At 33.9% G+C, this 25,019-nt stretch overlaps 1 protein-coding gene and 1 long non-coding RNA gene across 2 annotated transcripts in view; one reads left to right on the top strand and one right to left on the bottom strand.

Moving 5' to 3' along the window:
- LOC136968108 (uncharacterized) overlaps nt 1-25,019 on the bottom strand; it is a 79,562-nt gene that overhangs the window by 17,359 nt on the left and 37,184 nt on the right. The window lies entirely within an intron of this gene.
- On the top strand, nt 11,460-23,396 carry LOC136968107 (uncharacterized). The gene is made up of 3 exons (XR_010879602.1): nt 11,460-11,506; nt 11,620-11,839; nt 23,077-23,396. It is a non-coding gene; the product is annotated as an uncharacterized lncRNA (long non-coding RNA).

Genomic DNA, 25,019 nt, shown 5'->3' with positions numbered 1-25,019 from the left:
CGGGAACTTTGTGCCCTTTTCCTTTTGTCCACCGCGTTACGGTCAGGGTGGTACAGGTGGTTTTGATACCGAACGAACGCCATCCAACGCGACCCCCTCTAGATATTTAGCATTACCCGCACCAGAACGCAACTCGTCAGAAAATAAACAATCGCGAGACTTAGATAGAGTCACCTCGGTACAATTTCGAGAACGAAATCGCGATATAGAACGGCCACTAGAAGGCCCAATTCAAACGCCATTAGCGGGAATAACCGAATCGAAAGGTAGAAACTTGCCTCCCTGTACGATGATTTGTGAGATCGAGGATAGAGAGGTACAGTTGACGATCGATACAGGGGCAGCCGTTACCCTAATATCTCGAACTCTTTTCCCCAACATAGAACAACTATCGCGAGCCGAAACGAGAACGGTAGATTTAGTTAGCGTTACCGGTCACGTTATAGAAACGATCGGGAAGTTTAGATTAAAATTCAGAATCGGACGATTAGTCTTTTATCACGATTGTTATTTAGTAAAGCCCGAAATCACAGAACCAAATCACGGAATTTTAGGCAGGGACATCATCGAAAAATACGACGTCACAATTTCTGTTAAAAACGCGACGTTAAGCTTTCCCTCGGGAGACACCGTAAACTTTTGGGGAACAGCTGAATTACAAGAAAATTTTAGCAACTCTAAGCAGACAGGAAAGGTAGAAGAAACGCGAGAACAAATCAAAACAAATGAAGTTGCAGCGACAGAGGACGATTCTATCACTAGTAGAAATAGGAGAAATAGGGATAATAATTATAACAACAGAAACGTAGATAAGAGGAAAAAAACGAGACACACACAAAGAAAAAAACGAAAGGAGAAACGAAATTTAAGATACACGAAAGCTGATAGCTCAGACAAGAGAGAGAGCGATACGTCAGCTGATGTAGTATTGTTAAACAATTACGTAGTTCCTCCGCGATCAGAGGTTATTGTAGAGGGAAAAGTCCATTCACACACGACAAATCGGATAGGAGTAGTTGAACCTTCACCCTTTGAAAGAGAAGGAGTCTTTGTTGCGAGTACATTAGTAAATACCCGGAAGCAAGGTAGAATACCTGTTAGAATTTTAAATACAAAAACGCGGCCTGTAAAAATCAGTAAGGGAAGTAAAGTAGGGACTTTTGTCTTAGCGGAACAAGAAACACAGCAAGAGGCCGAGCGAAATGGAATTATGCGATCAAATGAAAATGAATTAACTAGAGCTCAGTTTGCAAATCTGTTTAACCTTAGCGAAATAGGAAAAGACAAGTTAACCCCTTTATTGGACCTACTATATAAATATAAACACGTGTTTGCGAAAGATGATTTCGACTTAGGCTATTGTGATTTAATAGAACATAAGATAGATACAGGGAATAGCCCTCCTATTTGTCGAGCCCCATACAGAATCCCTTACGCGCAAAGAGAAATAATGGACGATTTAGTAGAAAATATGATTAAAAGTGGGGTGGTTGAACCGTCTACCTCCCCTTGGTCAGCACCGGCCTTATTGGTCGCTAAGAAGCCGCAAGGCTATAGATTGGTTGTAGATTACCGCCAATTGAATAAAATTACAAAAATAGATCCTTATCCTTTGCCCCTTGTTCAAGAGTCATTAAGTTTACTAGGAAAGGCAAGATATTTTTCCACAATGGACACCTTAAGTGGATATTGGCAGTTACCATTAGACCCAGACTCAAAAGAAAAGACAGGATTCAGTACCCCGTCAGGGCATTACCAGTTTAACCGCATGGCTATGGGACTTTGCAGTGCAGCCGCAACCTTCCAACGTCTTGCAGATTTGATACTAACGGGCTTAAAACACAAAATCTGTCTGGTTTATATGGATGACATCTTAGTGTTTAGTTCTGACGTCAAATCGCACTTAGAGCGCTTAGAATTGGTCTTTCAACGTCTGGCAAGTGCAGGGATAAAACTTAAACCCAAAAAATGCAGTTTCTTGAAACGACAAATAAAATTCCTGGGACACGAAGTGTCGGAAGAAGGCATCCGACCTGACCCAGCGAAAATAGAGTGCGTTAAAAATTTTCCCCGACCACAAAGCGAGAAGGACGTTAGAGCATTTTTAGGTTTGACAGGTTACTATAGGCGACATATTTCTCAATACGCAAAGATTTCGAAACCCCTTTCCGATTTACTGAAGAAAGATGAGAAATTCCATTGGACCGAGAACCACGAAGCAGTATTTGAAAGGTTAAAAGAAATATTAATATCGGCTCCATTACTACGATCACCAGACTTTGATAGCCCCTTTATATTGGCAACCGATGCATCAAACACTGCGATAGGTGCGGTGTTGTCGCAGAAAGATGAGCGTGGAGAACTTCCGGTGGCTTACGCAAGTAGGTTGCTCAAGCCAGCCGAAAGGAATTATAGTACCACGGAGAAAGAATGTCTAGCTGTAATTTGGTCAATCAAACACTTTAGACCCTATTTGTATGGAAAAAAGTTTAAAATAATCACGGATCATAGACCCCTTAGATGGCTCATTAATGTTAGAGATGAAAGTTCGAGGCTAAGTCGTTGGAACCTAGCGCTCCAGGAATATCAGTTTGAGATCATACACAAACCAGGCAAAGCGCATACAAATGCTGACGCGCTGAGCCGCTTGCCCGTAACGAAAATAGACGAGGTGCAGCCGATTTTTAGTAAAGAACAAGTTAGCGAACAACAGCAAAAGGATTCTTTTTGTAGTCGACTAAAAAAACAATTAATGGGAGACCCGTCCTCCCAAGAAACAAACCTAGATGCAGTAAACTTTTATCTAGACGCAGATCAAACTCTTTACCATAGAAAGACAATAGCTGAAAGAAATGAGGTTTGGGACAGATTAGTAATTCCTCAAGTAATGATAGGATACATCTTAAAATTATTTCACGATATTCCTAGCTCAGGACATTTAGGTGCTAAAAAGATGCGGAAGAAATTACAAAAACTATTTTTCTGGCCAGAAATGAACAAACATATTACGAATTACTGCGACAGTTGTCAGGAATGTGCGATGAGGAGAAGACCCTTGCAAGGTCATCAAGCCCCTTTGCAGACGTTTCCGAAAGTATCGAGACTTTTTGAGCGTACTGCATTAGACATTCAGGGTCCACTCCCTGTTACCCATAACGGCAACAAATATTTATTGGTTTTCATAGACCATTTCTCTAGATGGGCAGAAGCGATCCCTTTGCCAGATATTACTGCTAAAACAGTGGCGAAAGCGTTCGTCACGCAAATTATTTTAAGACACTCTGTCCCGAAACAACTGCTTACTGATAGAGGATCCAATTTTGTTTCTAAGGTAATGAAGGAAGTATGCGATTTACTGCGTATAGAAAGACTCCTCACGACCGCATATCACCCTCAGTGTAATGGAATGGTAGAACGTCTGAATAAAACGCTCATAGACATTCTAACCCATTATGTTGACAAGGACCAACGTAATTGGGATGAAATGATCCCTTACGCACTTTTCGCGTATAACACAACCGTGCATTCGAGCACAAATGAAACCCCGTTTTATTTAATGTATGGACGTGACCCTACATATCCATTTGATATAGTTACGGAACCGAATAGACTCAGTTATGACGTAAGCGAAAATTTCGCGAGCGAACTCAGAATCCGATTGAATTCAGCACACAAAATAGCGCAGGAACATGCAGAAAAAGCCGCGATAGACAGAAACGAATATCACCAGCGCAAAAACAAACCGTACAAATTTTCGGTAGGAGATCGAATCTTTGTAAAGGAAGTAGTAGTCCCCTCTGGTTTGAAACGAAAATTAGCTCCCAGATGGCAGGGACCCTTTCGGATCGTTGCCGAGACAAGCCCGGTAGATTTCATCGTTCAGCACATACAAACCGGAAAGAAATTGCATACGCACGCCAATCGAATGAAACCTGCGATAGCTCGTTTAGAATTTAAGCAAACCCTAGAAGAGGATGATAACCCAGGAATAGGAAATTCCAACTCACATTTAGGTAGTGACGCGGAGTCACCTCAATCGGAATTAGTTGACCCCTGGGACGAGATCATATTACACTCGATCCAACCGGAAAGGACAGACTCAACACGAGCTACAGAATCCGAACAACCCGTGGGCCCTTTTCAAATTCCCCACAATTACGCTCTTCGAAGCAGAGGACCCGTAAGTGAGTACCCTTGGGTTCTTCCAAAATCATCAGGTTATATACCACCTCGCGTAGCGACGGTCGCGGACGCAGAAATCACGGAGGCTCCATCCCGAGGCCAACGTCACGAGCGCCCGTCACCGCCTACTCCCATTGGATTATTTAACGAAAATTGTAAATGGTGATCTCTTTCGCCCGCTCAGAAGAGGTCATCATCCCCAGTGAGGAGGAGGTTAGTTTGTAAAAATACGCGTGTGCTTTCAACGAATTGTCGGAAATCGGAACTAAGCTAGTAATGTGAAACTCTTTCTTTCATAGATGATGGGATTGAAACCTGTAACTTTTATTCACTGGTAATGATACTTTGTATTGCGAGCGAAACTTTGACTTTGTGCCAACGTAAAAAACAAAAAAATTTTGATTTTAGTCGGAGAAAGAAATATGTGAAAATTGTCATTCACCAACGCGTTGTTCAATTCAAAAAGAAGTTGTCGCGAGAAAAGAAAAACACTCATGTATAGATCCGCATAGATTGAGCAACTTATACAATCGAAAAATGAGAAAAAGTGACCCTCCCATTTAAAGCGCGCAGAAAACAGTCAGATCTGTCACCCGAAACAACCGTCAAGGAACAAAGTCAACCAAGGAAACAACCATGAAGTGTCGAATGAGCATCGGAGTCGAGGGAAACGTCCCCTCAGATTCAAGTGACCTCGATTTGCGGAAATCTGCATCGAAAAAGATGACAGAAAACTGTCACGTGTTCAAAAGGAGGACACCTCGAAGAAGCGGTTCTGCTAAGGATGTAGAGGTTGACAAACGACCACCGTCTGCGCAGACATTCGTTCGTTCGTCATCCCAGAGTCTGGCAAAAAGAAAGAACTCAAAAGAAAAAAAGACAAGGAATAGTAATCTCGTGAATGACAGACTGATCAAACAACTTCAATTTAGATCCCTTTTTGGCTTGCAGAGAAAAATGAAAAAAAAAAATTTCAAAATTGATATAACTTGCTCAGTCTACAAAATTTGAAAAAATGTTCTCAAAGGAATCCGTACCTTGATGAAAATCAAGAGATGTTAAGCGAACGTAACAAACAAACGAATTTGTTCTTGTTCAAGGAATGTTTCGAAAGAAAACTTTTTGTTGTAAAAATGTTATTCAAAAAACACTATTGTTCAGTTCATCAGATGTAACTCATTCTATGCTCGAACGTAAAGGAAGTTACGAAAAATTTATCAATCAAATGATCTTCTAGAACGCTTGCATGATGTGACCATCCAGCATATTGCGATGTAACGCGAAACCAAACGCGCGCGAGAAAGAAAAAAAAAGGCAGAGAACGAGAAACGATTGTTTTCAGGAGATCATATTTCTAACCGGACGCCGTCGGTCAGCGTTCGAGGTTGTCAGAGAAAATGTTGCTAACCCCAAAGCAACATTTTCCTTTGGTAGGGAGCCCTGTGAGGCCCGGAAATAACCCCCAAAAGGGATATGTACGAGTTTGTTAAGTCAAACCGCGAAATGATAACTTTTATAAGTGTCGAGTCGGCGACACCGGACTTTGATGTCGACGCTCATAACGAGTAACGGGGAAAACAAAATTTTAGGTAAAGAAAATTTAGAAAGAAAAATATTAAAAATTAAGACGCAGTTTAAAAAGCAAAACGAAACCTGAAAGAAAAAAAAATATATCAAAATGAGCGTTGGTGTCGTCGTCAACAATTAAACGCGATCATAGTCTAAAAGACGGTGTCGGATGAACCTTCTTTTGTCGACCTTTCCTGCGACCTAACGAAGCTCCATTTACACCTGGAGACAGGTGGGAAACCAATTGGGAAGCGAGGAGGAGAAGAGTTAGCCAATTAGCGATGATTCGATCCCGAGAAAATTATAAAGCCTCCGATATCAAGGACAGAAGAGCTTCCTCTAGACTACCTGTTGTGTTCGTTCACCTCCAATAGTGGTGTTTCCGTTCATCTTTTGTGCACCGTCTCTTCAGAATTTCGAACTTTTTACTCGACGTTGCTACGGGGCCCCTCCAGCGTAGGACCAGACCGAAACCGAAAACAACCTAAAGCTCTGAACTCAAGGACCATTGCTAAATTTATGTAAGCATTTTCGACTAAAATAAACGGTTTCTATGTGAAACGCTTGTTTTTCTGCCTCCTCAAAACCGCCACCCACATGCGAATAGCCCTTAGCCATCCCGACGGTTGGGAATAAAACTCCCCCCCCATTTCGGCGAACCATTACACAAATTGACAATTTAAAAATTCCGAAACAATATCATTTACTTTACTTCTTCAAAGAAGTAACAAAGTCTTTTAGAAATATATATATTTCTTTTAAAAGTAACTAAGTCTTTTGATAACATATGTGGAGAAAGTAAAAGTAAATCGCTTAGACAGTTGTCACGAGCCAATACCAAGTATGAGATTAAAAGCAGCTCCAACAAGTGTTATCATCTCATTCTGGACATTTGATTTTTGAAAACCATTGCTGTTTGCAGTCTTCACACGAGGAAAAGTTTTTATGTAGAGATTACGGGATGGTGACACGATAATTGATGGTTTACGAAATACAAGATCGAAAATGAGCGGAATCGACAATCTTTTACTAGAAACGAAACAAATCGTGCCATTCGCTGTCGATTTCCTGTCCCTCGAACATAACCGTTGGACAATTACGTAAGGATTATCGTGACTTAAACGGTAGAAGGTTTCCTTACGCTGAGATCGGTTATACTGAAGAGTTTATGTAAAGAGGAAAGCGATTCACATCACTCGACCATGGCTTTTATGATATCGCGGAACGAGTTTCCGGTTAATGTTACCTATGGTAGCGAATATGGCGGCTCGTCTCTGAAAACCGTGGGGGACGCACGTTCTAACCTAGCCTATTCTAATAAATTACCACAATTATTGCCAACCAAATTATTACATAGGGGTAATTTATTAGAATAGGTTAGAACGTGCATCCCCACTGTTTCAGAGATGAACCGCCATGTTTGCTACCATAGGTAACATTAACCGAGTTTCCCAGCATCATCTAAAACAGTCTGCTCTGTCACTGAATGATGCTGTTGTTACCTCACAGGTGCAGAACTTGCTCCAAATTATTGTGATATTATTCAGAAAACTTTAGGGAAATACCGAAATGATACACAACTTGCGGGAGCCCCCTGTTCGTCTCATTCGGAATCGTTTCGCGACGATTGTCCGATTCGTTCACTTAATCCACACTCGAGTTTGTACGTTATCAAAAGACTTTAGTATTGGGAGAAGTAAAGTAAATTACGTAGTTTCGGATTTTGAAAGTTGTCAACACGTACCATTACTTCTTCCGTAGCCTCGAATGTCACAACTATTGAACATTTACTGAATTGCACTCCCGACTATTGAGGTGACAAACACCGGCCGAAAATGCCCGAAGGCGGCGTACGGGCTTATAACACTTCGGTAGGCCGTGCCGCGGTCACGTGACCCTATTGGCCGCGCGAGGGGCTTGCTTCAACTTTCGCGGCCGAGGTGGGCCGCGTGGTGGGGCGCGCTGCATCTCTGGCGGAGGTGGGGGACTCGTGGACGGCCAGTCATGCGCAGTGCGTTCCTCGGCCTCGCATGCCTGAAATATGAGTTCCGGATAGATTCTGGCAGAGCGACTTGACGGGCGGGCGCGTACGGGAGTGGAGTGGCGCCTGCCAGGACGGGGGGTTCGAAATCCCCGCTCAGGTAAGAGGTGTAATAATAATAGATACTTGTATTTACAGGCAACAGATGGCGACTCCGGACGGCTGCGGGCGGGAGACTTGGCCCGCGGGCCGCGTGCGAAGGGGAGACGGCGGCGGCGGCTCGGACAGGAGGGGGGAGGCGGCGCGCGGGGGCTAGGAAAGGGGGGGCACGCTTTTTTAAACACTGAGAGGCGGAAAAATCGAAAAAAAATATATTGGGTCACGGGACCCGGCTTTTTTGCCCGCGAACTCGCGTGACGTCGGCCCAACTTTCGAGGGCTATATCTCGCGAACGCGCACATATACAGGTATGGTTCCTTTGACTTTTTTGCTCCCCAGGGGGTCGACAGTTTGCCCCCCGTCCCCCCGCGTCATTCGGACCTAGAATCTTGTCCTCTCCGGTACGTGACGAGGCTTTTTTTCCCCCCTTTCGTTTTAACACTTTTCTCTCTTTTTTTTCACCTTTGTGTTGTGTTTTCTTTTGCTTTTTTGTCTTTCTTGCTGACATTAGGTGCAGGAGCAGCCGGAATAGTCTCTGGTTCTTTGCAACTAGTATTTTTCCGTGACCGGGATGTATTCGATCAGTGTATGCCTGCCTTTTTTAGAAACACCCGAGAAAACTGCCGAAATACTCGTCGTGCACTCTAAACCAAGATAGTGCTGTATGAATGTCAAGAGATTCGCCCATGACATTGCCACATTTCCCTTTGAACATTCCTTCAATAAGCCGAATTATTCCGTCAGCATTTTCGGCAACGCATCACGCATGATTTCCGGTCGCTGCGATAATTCAATTTGCATGTTTGGCCACATTTCTGGCAAACTTCCTCGGTGTGTTGGAGGCCCAGTTTTACAGCAAATTTCGGTCCGCCATCAATTCTTTCGTATAATCCTTATTCGGAAGACTCTGCTTCTATTAAATGATAAAAACGTCGCCCAGTACACTCCAAAATTCGTCCGACTCTAAATCGCAACTCGACATGACAAACTTGTGAAATATCTAGTCCAAAAATTGCAGAATACGCTTAGCAAATTTGTCAATAAATATATTCCAATCGCTTAAATTCACAATGAAAATTAAAATTATTTTTAATTACCTTATAATAGAAAAATTCCAAAAGTCACAAAAAGTCAAGAAAATCTTTTCGCACGACAACACGTCTACTCCACTCTCGGGAAAAAAATTTGCATACTTCCGATCAATCGCGATTCTACGGCTCAAAGCGCCCTCTATGGATTTCATTAATCGATAACGAAATCCGGACAAATTCCCGTCGCCATATTTAATGTAGAGAAAAAAAATTTCCCCATCGCAGTCTAGAATTTTTCCGTCGCCGAGTTCGCTACCATAGGTAACATTAACCCTAATTTTTTATCAGACCTGTGATATAAATGTTTTTTAAATAAATTGTTTTATTCCGGGATCAAATTCACTTTCCCTTTTAGTATATTTTGTACTCTTTCAAATAATTTAGGTACATACATCAACTTAACGCATTTTTTATCTTTATCAAAAATTCTATTTTTATTATTATTACTATTAATCCAATTTAACCATTTTTCCAAGATTTTTTGGGGTAACTATTTAGTAGGAACATTTTTATTACGTGTTCTATTTCTGTCTCTTGATTTTCTAATTTACTCGTTCTGTTTTTAATTTTATCTATGTACATTTTAAAAATGTTAAATTTCATATTCTGTGGAACGTTAGTTTTATAATTTAATACTTTTGGTATTTGCATCGGCTTTCTAAATTTTTTTAATTCTAATTTATTCTCAGTTCTATTGATGGTTATATCTAAATAATTTAAACTATTATTACATTCTTTTTTTGCTTCAAATTGTATGTCTGTTTCTATTGAATTAGCTTGTTTTAAATTTCATCCTCATTAGTTTTTCTGCTATCAAATAAAATAATACAATCATTACATACCTATTATAAAATATTATTCCTTTTATATCTTTAATTTTTCTATCAATGTCTATCATAACGATTTCTGCAAGTCTTGGACCTATGCATGTTCCCATTGGTATCCCTTCAGTTTGACTATAAAAGTTATCACCATATTTGAAGAAATTGTTTTCCATTACTACCAAACATAATTTAATAATCCAATTGGGTGCTGTGATTTTCTGTAAGGAATTTTCAATGTTATTGTTTGTTATACTAGGGTACATAATTTTAATATCTAAATATAACAATTTGGTATATTTATTAATTATAATATTATTGTTTTTTAATCTATTTAATAATAAATCAACATTTTTTAAACTATAATCCGAAATTTCTAGCGTATTAAGCTTAATTTTTAAAAATTGTAATATACATAATTTCTAACATTTAATTAAAGATTTGTACTTAACTGGATTTTTATGCGTTTTGACTCTAATATTAAATTTAGGTATGCGATTGTTTTCACTTTTAATTTTTTTAAATTCCCGTCCCGTCCGATGTGGACGCTCCGCGACGAAAATAAACTTAAGCAATGGCGTCTTCGAACGGGGTAACATTCGATAAGTATTCCGACAATTTTTTGTTCGTAGCATATTTTATATCGATCATTTCCAACAAATTATACGTGTTTTGGCAATATTCGAGTGAAATTAGTGTAGATTGATTAATTTTATGGAAGAAAACCTCTCAAACAGCCCTACCCCCTAAACAGCACAAGTGCCCATTGACTTACTTCAGATACAGATACATCAAATAGGCCCATATCTTGAGCATTTGCCGTATTTACGGACTATAAGACGCACTTTTTTCTTCGAAAAATTTCCTCCAAAATTCAGGTGCGTCTTATAGTTCATAGCGTCTTATAGGTATGGTTTTTCAAAAAATTGCTTAAAAATTAAGGTGCGTCTTATAAGTCCGTAAAATACGGTACTACTGAAGTTGTAGCTATCTCTGCTATTAAAATATATTACGGTTTTGGTTAGTACTTCCCACGTGTCCCCTCTCCCAGTACACGTGTTCTCTTCCCAGTACTTCCCTGTCTTCTGTTTCGAAGAAACCGCGTTTGTTTTTGTTTTCAGTTATAGATTTATACTTCTCGACTAATTCGAGTAGAATTTCTTTTTCAAAATTTGTAAAATTACGGCGTGCACTGTTATCAATTTTGACTCTCCGCCATTTTCTACACGTGTTTTCTTTCAACCAATCAAGACTCCGCTTACGCTTGTTTAATCTCGAACGCAGGACTGTTTTAAAACATTAACTTCAGAGTAGCGAAACTCTAGAATTATATTTTTATCTGAATACGAAAGAAGAGTAGCTCGTAATCAGACTTCGAGTTATATCTAAACTGGAGTTCGTCAACTCTCTGTTTAACTCGCGTTGGTGAATACGGGGGTAAATGGCGTTTTCTTGCAAATTCCGCGCGGGCGAAGTCGCGGGTAATAGTTCATTATAAGTTTATTATATTATTTTATTATATACTGTAAATATTTAAACAAAATTTGATATTAATAATAATTATTAATTCAATTTTATGTTAAATATTTACAAAATTTTTAATTTGTCAATTGTTTGAAAGTTATGGCAACACTTAAATTATTATCACGTGTTTCATACGATTTCATTACGGTAGTCGAGGCGTGAATTTGAATGGGTTGTCAGTAAGTATTTTGATTTTTTTGACGTATATTTACTACTATAATGAAAATTAACACCTTTTTTATTATTTTAATATGGCTATTTTAACTTTTAAATTGTTTTAATGTCGTAATAGAGCTACAACGTGATTTTTACTATTTTGTATGGCGATTTTCGAAGTGTAAGAAGAAATGACTAACTTAAATTTAACAAAGAATATCGAAAGTAATCCTACTAGAAACATTCAGTTAACAAATAGAAGGATTGAAGAGCATTTTGGACCCACGATGACGGAACTAAGTGATAAAGAGAACAATGGAAGCGTAATTGAAACGAATAGGGCACGTGTGTCAAAGGTCAGTTAATTGTATTTGGAGATTTTATCTATTTTTTATTATGACAATAACATTGTCACGTTTATAAAATTAAAAGGTGGTAAGAGTCAATGTAATGATAAATTGATAATACAATACAAAGGTTTATTGTTAAGAACAGTTTCTACTCTTGGCTTTTTGCTATTTTTTAAGGAATAATAATGTTTATAAGCCATATACCAATGTTTTTTCTCACAATTTTATTTACAATACAGACATACATGCTACACGTGTCCGAAATCGCAGAGTATTTGAGTGGCCACTTGTTTAAAAAACACTATAAACAAAAAAGTCGTAGGACTACTTACCGACTCTGCACCTTTTTGGCCGCTATTGCTTAAGCTTGTTTTTGTCGTGGGAGTGAAAATTTGATGGTGGATGTATGCAATGTGTCGTGTGACCTTGCTTGCAGTCACTACGACACGTGACTATTTTGAAATGTCACTCGCTCAGCCATGCGACATCTCTGATGTATTTTTTGAGAAGTTTTCCAACTTTGAAGAGACTGCAGACCACAATTTGATAAACATTGTATTTGTTATGTTTCTAGTAATACCGTAACTTTTTTACAACAAAATTCGCTGACTTAAGATTTGATAATGACAATTAATCTTTACAATTAACTGTGCAAAAAAATAGAACAAATAACAGATTTGTCTTAGATGAGAAATCTATATTCATGTAAGATTATAAACATTTGATAAATATTTTAAAGTAATTTGATGACTTATTTGTTTCATTTACAAATATACGTTTTATTTTAAAATTTGAACTGAAGATATATGCATACAGGTAACCCCATATAACATGGCACTTCTATAGCATGGATTCACTCTAACACGGTTCGAGAATTGGGTAAAACCCTTGTACAACATGAAATATAATAAAAACCATTAAAAACAAACTTTATCTAATTTGAAATTAGGGAAATCCTCGTACAACAGTTCAATAAACATGATAAAGCTTTTAAGTGCAAAAGTTACCTCATTTGACATTTTTTATTCAGGTGCTTACGTACTATCAGATTTTCCTGCATAATTTTTGTAAACTATTAGTACTTAAGTACGGTATGTAAATTTTCTTTTTCCGTCTTCTGACGATACATCAGAAGATGGAAAAAGAAAATTTACATACCGTATGTGGTCCTTCTCGAAACTTGTTTGTGTCGCCAGATCTGGACGCTTCTCGTTTTGTGTTGCCAGATGTTTTTCCCTTATTCCGTACTTGCTTTATTTCGTCACCGGTTCTTAGGCATTGAACCGCGCCTCCGACCATAGGGACAATCCATACCTTTACAAGTATACTTTAAGACTTTAATTGTCTCTCTTTTTTGGCTACGTAGATTAAAAATTTTCGGTTAATAGTACTTAATGATGACGATGAAAACATTGTTTAATTTTTATTAATATGTATCACTTATTAAGAAAATTATAATAAAGATATTTATCTTAATTATGAAAATATAATAGCATGTTTTTTAATTTTTGGAACCTAACTCCCCTTTTTGTACTACGGTAGTTCTTTGTTTCGTGTAACACTGATTCGCATAACACAACAATGTTTTGGAATATAACTCCCATGTTATACGGGGGTTACCTATAGTATAAAGACTTTGCTGTTTGTCAGCTCTCAAACTTTGTTTTTAATTGTTTTTTAATGAATCATTAGTATCTGTCTGTAATCTGTTAAAATTGTTTGTGATTAGTTAAAATAATGAAAAGGTGTTAACGCATTGTCCCAGATTTATCATTAAATAATATGCAATTAATTTTGGCATAATATAAAATATGTAAATCCAATAATATAATATAAAATCCACCAAATAACATCACAGAGAAATTCACTTATTAGTAAGATAAAGCATGAGAAATGAAGTTTGTAATGGATAAAATGAACCTATACAGGTATAACAGAATTGCATTACAGACTCTTGTAAGTTAAACATTGTGTTATTTGTGTACTGATTCAAAAATTTTAATTAAAAGAAAAGTAGTAAAAGTTTTGTTTGATTAACTTAATTTATTTTCTGTCTCATTTTGATGTGATAAGACCTTCTCATTTAGTCATGTTTTGATAAGCTATTTAGTTTTAGAAAAAATTAAAAGAATATATGCTATATTGTTATTAAATAATACAAAACTAAAATGTGAAAGAATAGATCCATTAGAGAAAAACATGTATTATATAAAAAATTTAATACTTCCTATTCTTAAAATTCTAGAAAAGTTTTAAGGCTGCTACACAATTAGTTTGACTTTTATAGAATTAATTCTGAAAAATAAATCATTGTTATGAAATCTTAAGTCAGTGGGTTTTGTTGTAGAATGTTACAGTATTACTGTAAACGTAACAAATGCAATGTTTATGAACTGTGGTCCACTGTCCGTTTGGAGTCCAAAAAAGTCTTGGGAAATACGTCAAAGATGTCATGACTGAGGAAGTGACATTTTGAGGTCGTTATCAAGTGACATCAAAGTGGGGTCGTGTGACACATTTTTGTACTTGTCCACCATCCTATGTGATACACCAGAATGGAAACAAGCTTGATACAGCCGAAATGGTGCAGAGTTAGTAAGTAGTGCTATGATTGTTTGTTTATAGTGTTTTTTATAAGGGTCTGCTATTTTGCTTTGGGAAAGCCAGTTTGACTTGGATTTATGTATAATAAAGCAAGAAATTTTTGTTTCTGTAATTAGTTGAATTAATGTTATGTAATCTGTACATTAGAGCAAGAAAGTATAGCTTGTTTCATGGTTCTTGTCTAGGATATAAAAATGAACAGTAGCAAAGACTAGTGTGCATAGTATTTACTTCATAAATGAAACAGTTTGAAGAATCTGTGACAAGGTCCTCTTGCATTACCAAAACAGGGTTCTTGAACTTTATAAAACTTTCAGAGTCCCAAATGTCATGCATTGACTGGCCAGGACGTATGAAATAATGTGTAATACAGTGGACCTTCGTTACAGCACTCCTCGCTATACCACGCACTCGGTTATAGCATGGGTGATGTTCGCGACACGATAAACTCAAACACGTTTATACAGGTCTGTGCAGCGTTAGTGAGTAGCGCATTTTATTGTTACTGCGTATTGAGTAATTGTTTATGTATTGAGTTCCTGCATGTATTTTGAATAGTGTTTAATTATTGTATGAATGACGAGTAAAAGAAAAGCTTGACATTGTTGCTAAAGTAAAGAAGTGAACCGCGTTACACCGCGCCGCTCGGTATAACGCAGGTGTTGTTTTCCAACCGACATGCGCATTATATCCGGGAGCCATTCTATAAGTCTTCATTTTTTATCAAATAAGAAATTTCGACATTTTAATAAAAACTTAAAATCATAATTACATTTAAAGATATTACTTGATGATTAGTTTATGATGAAAAATGTGAACAAACAATTGGTGGATAAATACATTAGCTAAATCAATATTTTGGTAGAAGTTGCTGTAAGGAAAACTGTGTGTATTATAGGCATATCCGACTTCTTGACCTCAGAATTACCGACTAACTTCAGTTTACTCATTTCAAGTTTTGTGAAAAACTGCTTTAGACCCAAGATTTAAAATTTACAAATCTGAAACAGAAAACTTGTATTTATTATATATTTTGATTTGTATAAAATGAGTTTTGTATCATAGATAAATGATTAAAATTTGATTACAGAATAATAAAATCTATTTAATGACAGCTAATAATGTTCTTTGTTATTTTATATATTGATTTTTGTTTTTTGTGAATATAATACAATATAATAATACTGTATGTTTAATTCGTCTATGAACAGGTACAACCAAACCCACAAATAGTACATATTTATACTTGTCCCCCATTTATTTCAGTTCATTAATGCAATTATTTATCTTTGGCCTAATTTTTGTGTGTGTTTTCTTATATGTAATCAGCAAAATATTACTTTTTGTTTACTTTTTTGCATAAATTTTTATTTTGTGTCATCTTAAAATTTATCATGAAACTTCCATTTGATTTGTTGAATAAATATATTAAAATATCATTTAGTCCTGGTATAAATGTTGTAGTTTTGGGAATTTCTGAGAAATTCTAGTGAAAATAAATGATCAAAAAGTAACTTTTAGGAATATTTTTAAATGTTTAGTTAAAATCCTGTGATTATATAAGATTATGAAATTATTAAAGAGTACTCAATTAAAAGAAAATTTATTGTAATAATGAGTAACATTTATTATATTGAATTTATGATTATAATACACTAGCTATTGAAAATTAACTCTGGCTGTAGTACATGCCTTATATACATTAGAAAACATAAGATACATCATCATCATCATCATCAAAAATTAGTATATATTGTTTAATGAAGTTAAAAACACAGTAGAACCCGAATTGTCTGAGCTACAGTTAATCGAGGGTCTTCGTTATCCAAGATGAACCCATAAGTAAATACTCTACCATTCTCATACTGTAATTCATAAAATAAAGTTTAAAACAATAACATGTATACCAAAATGATTTTTTTTTGTTAATTTTTATCATTTAATTTCAACGTGAGACAAGCAATTCATTTTAAAATGTAACAACAGTAATATATACAGTATTTTTATTCTTAAAACTATTGTATGTATTAGTTGTATAATAAATGTAAAAATTGTTTTTCTTGTACATAATTAAATTTACTGAGGTGTAAAAAGAGACTTAAAAGAGATACTATGTAATATTTTATATTTAATTTTTAGTCAGAAACACTAATTTGATCTGAGGTGTGTTGGTCCACATTACTTTAAATAGATAATTAGGGTTATACTGTACTTCAATTAATTTAGTTTAAATTTTCAGATAGTAAATGTAGAATATCAGCACATGGCTTAACCTTTTTCTTTATACATTTTGCATATAACTATAACAATTATAAGATTTCTGGTTGTATGGTTGCTTCTTGTTCTATTTGAAATTGCTGAAATTAAGCACAAAATTTCTTTAAATAACTTATAACACAGGAACTTCCGGGTAACTGGTTAAAATATGCTTTATTAATTAATGGAATGTAAATGCATTTTGACATTTTTGCCCTTTATCAGTCCTTTCCTTTACAGATTTGGTAAATAAGATTATGCTATGAAATGATTATTGTTTATAATTAATTGATTCTAATTGTAATACCTTAGATTTCGTCAGTGTGCCCATGTGACCTTGTTGTTAATTTTGCATAAATAAAGGGTGACCCATGTGATTTCCTGCTTGTTGTGGCATTGTTTCTTGTGTGAGCATTACGCCATGCGTCTAGTCAAACAATTCCATTGCTTTCCTTCCCTTTTCTCCATCGTGGGACTGAAGAAAGTTTCCAGAGCCAGCAACTCTTTGAATGCCATGTTAAATATTCATTTATTCTTTACATTAATCTTTTATATTCATTTTCTTTTGATTTCTTATTGTTTTTAGATTAAACACTATATTTATTCTCTGTAAAATGTGTTTTTGTTTTATATTTTGGAGTGTCTAGAACAAATTAACTGGATTTACATCGTTTCATATGGGAATAATTGCCTCGGTTTTCATCGGTTTTAGATTTTGCCAATTGTTTTCGGATGGATTATTGACGGAAACCAAGGTATCACTGTACATTTAAATTAATTATAATTACCAGGAAAATTGAGTAAATTATGGGGTGACAACAGAACAATTAAAATTAAACAGAAACCTGTATAATTTAGAATAAAATAATAATTTTATAAAATACTTTTTAAAAAAGGAAAGGTTTCATAATAGTGATAATAACATTAAAGTAAATTTTAACAATTTTACAAGTAATCTTAAATTTTGGGTTTTAAACTTGGAATAATGCATAAAAATAATAATGATAAAATTGCTAAAATAACAATAAAATCCAAAAATCAAATAAAGTTGATGTACATGTACAGTGCTTCTGTGCACCATCATTGACTAATAGAATAATCATATGGTGTACTATATTCTTTGAAGCTGGGAGTAGATTGGGAGAAGGTGGCATCATAAAATGGTTGCCAGAATACTTAGAAATCATACCGTAAAGCTTTCAATAAAGAATAGAATTAATTTAAATACTAGTGAATCTCCTAGATTTGCTAACTGCAATTGCAGTATTTAGGTTGTTATTATTTGAAATTATTGTGTTAGGTTATTATCTATTATTTATTGAAATTTTCATACTTTCTAAGTATTAATAATCCAAATACAGGTTTTTATTCGATTTTAATTGTTCGGTTGTCATTTACACTTTACACCTTTTTCGAGTTAATTATAATTGCTTTAAATGTGTAGTGTAATTCATATTTATGTAACACATCAAGTGGATAATTATAATTAACAGGAGGTTCCTATGAAATACATTCTATAAAGCAATTTTGTACTTAATTTTCACCATAATATCTCTGTTAGCTCACATATGTATTACTGATTTATGTGTTAAAGTTTTGCTTAAGTAAATAACATGTTATCATTAATTTAATACTGAAAATGTTTTCTGCTTATGTTCAGTTAAAATTTTTGAAAATACATAACATTTTCTCTTTTTTATTTTGAATTGCTTATAATTATGTCTAGATTTTCACTTAGATCATAACATTTCTCCTAGTAATTGTGTATGGTGGTGATTTTTTTCTGTGTAAGCTTAGTTATATCCAATATGTAAACTATTCTTCATTTACTAGATTTACAAAACATTTACTTTTCTATAATCTCTTTGCCACTGTGTATATTGGCATTTTCAGTTATGCTACAAAGAGAGATTATTAGCAAATTTGTAAAAACTTCTTGCTAGCATTATTTAGAGAATACTTTGTTTCATACCACACATGTTGCATGCAATTAAAAATGAATGGTTTGCATTATAGTATCATTTCAGCAAACTACTAAATATAACACTGGAGCTGCAAAGTATTGCTATTATATGCTTTGCATTTCATTCATTTGATGCATATTTTTCAATAACTTGAAATAATTGATTTATTCTATGCAATTGTTAAACTGCAATATATTCTAGTTTAAGAACAAACACTATTTTTACAGATTATATGATCACTGTGAACATTTTATTGCATTATCTTTCAAAAGATCCAAGGTTATTGAAACAGTGGTTGCATGTTTTAAAATTTGGAAAGAAAGCACCTAAAACTTGTTTATTTTCTTCTTGCATTTTCACGCTACTGATTACATATTTCCATATAAATAGTATTTTGCCTATATTTATTATTTTGAAATGATCCATTTTAAAGAATTGTGTATGAGGTGCAGTCAAAAGGTGGCCATTTTATTTTTAGTGATAAACATTGAAATAGAGAGAGCTGTGTGAGTGGTGGTGATGTCATGATACAACAACTAGTTTTGAGCTTTCCAAAGTTCTGGTTTTTTTCGTCTAACATTTTCATGCAGGTACCTGAAAACATCCATATAAAACTTTTGATTTGAAGTTGACCTTGTGGAACAAATTCTCAAAGAATAATTTCCTTGCTATTGAAAAAAAAACATTGCAAACAGGCTCTTGAGATCGTACAGTACGTCACTCGGTGTGCTTTCTTCGTTCTGGATGAGCCGCGACTTCTCCACTGAGTTAATTGTTGTTTGGTCTCATGGTCGTAGCGAAAAATCCATGTTATTTCTCCTGTAATAATTTTTTTTTTGTATGTTTTGGCCATTTTGCAAGCTTTCTTTAAGGTCTTGACAAGTGATCAGGTGCATTTGTTTTTGTTTGTTAGTCAAAAGTTGAGGAATGAATTTGGCAGCAATGTTCCTCGTGTTCAAACTGTCGATGTGATGAACTGATCTGTGGAGATTCCAACAGCATTTGCAATATCATCAATTGTTTGACATCAGTTTTTGTAAATTTCTTCTCTCACTTTTTAAATATTTTCATTATTTGTGCTTGTCGATGGGTGACCGGCACCTTCATCATCATCATCATTAATAGATATTTGTCTAGTTTCGAAACATGAGCACCACTCGAAACATTAACTTTTACTCGTTGCATTATCTCCGAAGGTTTCTTTAAGCACCGTGTATGATTCTGTCACAGTCTTGCCAAGTTTGACACAAAATTCCACGAATGCATGTTGTTCCTTAAAAGAATTCATTTTTCAAAGCAATAAAAATTGCAAATTGGAAGACAAGAACATGGATCTAATCTGAATAGCAAGAAACAAAAAGTACATATGATACTGATGCAAAATTTGCTGGGAAGCTATATAACAATGTCTATTACACAACCTAGTACACACAAGTTTATCACAGGGCGTATTGTAGTGCCACATCGCTAGTCCCAGAACTTTCTCACTGCACCTCATATGAATATAATTATTACATTGTTTTTGTAATAGACTGATATTATTTGCTGTCATTTAGTTTATATCTTTATTCATTAGATTAAATATTTAGTCATAAAGAAATATAGTGTATGATAGAGCTGCTTATTTTCATGAAAGGAACAGAAATATTTTTTAACAGGTCTTCTTGGGTCTGTAAATAAATCCTTGATGTTGACTCTCTGTACACTGGCAGAGTGTAAACAAAATTGGTTTTCATAAAGTGCAGTATTTTCATTGGTAAAAGATTTTTTATTTCTTTCTCCAAATAAGCTCGTACGTCAGTTAAAGTAATTTGTTTTTAAAAGACATATCTAATAACTACTTATCAGCACATAATTTGTATATATGTAATATCGAGCTCAATGGTTTACTACTAAATTTACTCGAAAACTTGGTACCTTAGTGTTACGCAAAGACACAAGTGCTTAGTTTAGTATACTAAAAAGATTTTTATATGTAATCGTGGATGTTAGTTTATACTACTGTATTAAATTTTCAATTACCACATTGGAAAGATTGAACTGCCTGTAAAGTGGATTTCAGTTGCAAAATTTGATAAAATTTCATGTGTAATAAATTTTTAAAATTTTTTAGTTAACACATGAAAAGTTTCTGTTTCTGAATATTCTTAAAACAAATTATATTGCTGATATTGTTTATATTTACATTGTTTACATTTTAGTTTTAAGTATGTTTATGTACTAATTGTTATGTATGCTATATTAATATTGATTGACAAATTTGGTGCTTTTCATAATGTAAGTTTTCTCTTATCTTTCATGTTAGTCAATTTCTGTTGCAAATTATTTATAGTTTCAGTTTAGTTTATAAATATAAGTTATGAAAAATTAATAACAACAAAACAAAAATTTATGAGAAATCAAATGCATGTTGAATGTAGATAGTTCTATATGGAAGTATCTGAAAACCGTTTGTAACCGGCAAATTCCAAATTATAACATTAAAGCTAACCTTAATTAATTTTCAGTAATATTTAATGCGAAAAATTCGAGCTAATGTTTTTGATCTATGTTATTTCGGTTTTCAAAAACGTCACTGTTCTGTTTTTGCATTCTATATTGGAATATACATAAACAAACCCATGAAACCTGATAAATTTATATAAACCAAACAATTACTGGATTACATCAAGCTACTTTTCCACAATTATATTTAATTAATCACTAAATAATTTGTCACTCGATGGAGGCGTTAGGAGCCATCTCTTATTAAATTTAACAGATAGTAGCTCGATGTAATCCAGTAGTTGTTACGCTTTACTGTATTAAAATATTTTGAACTGAAGATCATCTCTTTAGATTGAAAATGTTAGTCCAAATTTTTCACATTAAATATTACCGAAAATTAATTAAAGCTTTTTAGTGGATGTATTTTTGATGCTTGAAGTCCTTACGGTCTTCCATTTGGTTTTGAACTATATTAAAATTAACCGCCAAATTCTGCTGTATTGAAGATCACTTGTCACTAGAAAGTTTTCTAAGCAGCCGAGTATTTTCTAATTTATTACATTTTCCTCTTAAAGTAAATGTGTTTAAATGATATAATCCTAGTTTTAGTATAAAGCATTTTGAACGTTTAAAAATTTAAATAAGTATGGTTAATGTAAGCTTAAACCAACGATTCAGTTCATTGGCACCGTCTGTCATTTTAAGATGTTTTTTTTAAATAATTTAAAATTAATATTGATTATTTTTTCTGCATTACATAATGTGTGCAGTGTCAATCTTTCTGTCTATTAATATTTTAGCATCCTCATAGTGGATTTATACTTTAAAATAACTTTTATGTCCACCTGATGCCAAATTATACACCAGATTAAATAAACAATACTGTCTTTCAGTGTTATTTATTATAAATGTGAGCTAGTACTTATGACAAAGAATATTTAATGTCTTTGGGCAAAAGATTATAAATAATTCTAAATATTTAGACACTTGATGACGATTATGCTTTTCCGATAGTACAAGCATCTACATTTGTCTTTTGTTGTTCATATACATAGTTAGATAGCCTAATAAATAAGATTGTAACGATTTGGAGAGCTTATCGCACCAAAATGTTAAAATCCTATTTATTATCTCTCTAACTCTACGTAAATTAAAGTTGTGGGCTAAAAGCGTCATTTATTATTATTATTTTGGTGTTCAATTGATTATATATTGTATTCTTATTTATTTGATGTGGGAATAGTATAAATATCACATCAAATAAATAAGACTATCAATACATACTCAGAAAGGTTTAAGAAAATAAGGATAATCTTTTTTTAAACCGTTCTGAGTAAGTATTGTACGTTTTATTTATGATTTAGACCTGTGAAGACAATATGATAATTAGTCCAAAAGGTTTAAGAAACAAAGTAGGTGGTGTAATAAGAGGATGCTAAAATCATAGTCAGGAAAAGGGAGAGCCATCTGCAAGAAGAATAGATATATGAACAAAATTTAACCAGCAATAAAGTAGAGATTAATGGTGGTTTTGAATTTGAGATGAAGAAATTTGATTTTCTTATGTGTGTTATTTTGATAATTAATTTTAAAGGTCTTAAATATCAATGCAAATAATTGGTTAATAATTGGTTGGCAAATAAGTGTTTGATGATTTAATAAATTAAAAAAAAAGCATGTTTGTAGTTCTAATGTAGGAAGATAATGTATATCTTATAATATATTATGTTGTTTTATTGTGTGCCAATATTATCTTTGTTAAATTAAAAGATTCCATGAAAATAACATAATCTTATTAAGACTTTACATAACTAGACATTACATAAATATTTTAATATTATAATTGTATAATATAAATAATCAAAAAGCATTATTTTATACTTACAAGTGAGCTTAAGTTTCTGAAATATCTCTTTTTTCTATTTTTTGTAGCATTATGATACCCATTTACGTGGACGGTATACTTCGATAACTTCGTTTCTGCGACTGAAAGTCCGTGGACGGGACTGTTGCTAATTGCAAATGGTTATTGGATGCGAAGACCTCCCACCTTAGCTTCTTTGCAGAAGTTGATTGCAGCCTTTAATTAAGATTAAGCATAATAAGAACAGATACTGCTATTTATCTTATTCAAAAGGCAGCAATTCCTTTGGTGGTGATGGTTAAAGATGCATTGTTCAATAATAAGTTACTATAAAAATTAACTGAAGTTTTAACTTTGAAAATTTTTTAAAAACTAATAATTTTCAATCTCTTATTAAACACATATTTATATAAAATCATATGTAAATATAAGTATATAATGTTGCAGATATGTAATTAGTAACTTCTTATTGAAAATTGCAGTCGATGTGTCAATGATATAGACTCCCTTGTATGGAATAAAACTACACAAATTCTTTTAATCTGAAATTTAGTTTTTTTAAGGGTCAACATCACAGGCACAGAGGCCAATCTACAGTTTCCAGCTGGACCAGAAAGATTCCAGGATAATGAAAAAATTGCATCCCGCTGTTCATCTCTAAATGAATTGTTAATTTGGAGATGAACAATAAACAAACCTGTTTATTTATATTTTCATTTATATTCTATTGTATCTTTCAGGAGTATAAAAAAGTAAACACGACGGAGAAAAAAGTGAAATATTTTATTTGTGTTTTTTGTATTTTCTTTTTTTTTTTGATTCTGGCAAAAGGAAAGGTGCATTATTTTCAAGGAAAGTTCAGAATGGTTATTTTCATTAAAACATACATCAATGCTAAATTTAAGGAATATATTTTTCATTGGAAAAATATGATTAATGTGAACAGGAAATTCTTCACTTAAGAAAATAATTGAAGTTGTCTTAAAATAATATAAAATAATAGATCAAAATTGGCAAAAAAGTGAAATAAATAACATGCTATTAAACCAAATTTTCATTACAAGTAAATATTTAAATGCTTAATTAAAAAGAGGTAGAAATTATCCAATGTTCAGACTTACTTCTCTTCCTTTTTTTTTACTTGAAACTTCCAATAACACCTAATTGTTAAATTCGTATTTGCATATAAATGCTAGATTCTTCATTTTGATTATTATTGCAAATTATATCAGAGGAGGACTTAAAAAATGTGCATTAAAATGTTTCAAATTTTAGTACGTAAAGGTAACGGGTAGATAGGAAGAGGTGAACAATTTGACTGATGTCTACTAGCCATTTTGACAGTTCTCAGTCTGATTTGGTGTCATCGCTGTTAGCAATCTTTATTGTAAATTTTTGCTTCGGAATTGTTTTAATCACAAAATTGGATAATGGATTTGTGCAAATTCAAAGGATCTCACACGAATCTTGCAGGAAATGGGATCAAGTGAATTTGGTCGACAGATACTTTGTAGTTCTAGTGTTCTTGATGAAAAGCTTCCGTGAATAAAAAACAAAAGATGGGCAATTTTCGAGTTACGGCTCCAGTAAGCAAAACAGTATAATTATTACACACGTGAATTTCTAGACTTTTTCAATTTAAAATGAAGTTTTCAAACAATATTGAAGCCTGGCATGTTATCTGGATTTTTTTGTGGGAAAATCATTTACATACAAATCTGATTCTTGTCATTTGGATTAACACAGAGCACTCTGTGAGAGTGCTATTGTGGTAAGTGTGTCACATCTCCAAGACTTCATAATGGTTGAAAACAAATTGAAAATGTTGCTCATCCATTTATCATTCACTTACAATTATGCCACAATTTTAAAATTTATTTCTGAAATTATAGTAGTAAATTCTATAAATAGCAGATGGGCAATGACTGCCATATAATGCATTATTGTGTATTGTTTCTTCTGACGAGTACAAATTGCATTATTATAACGTCCTGCACTATATGAACTCTCT

Source organism: Centruroides vittatus, unplaced genomic scaffold (genome assembly GCF_030686945.1).
Source record: "Centruroides vittatus isolate TY-2023 unplaced genomic scaffold, ASM3068694v2 contig_1392, whole genome shotgun sequence".
NCBI lineage: Eukaryota > Metazoa > Arthropoda > Arachnida > Scorpiones > Buthidae > Centruroides > Centruroides vittatus.
The sequence above is the reverse complement of the archived record's forward strand: the minus strand, read 5'-3'. Positions and strand labels throughout refer to the sequence as shown.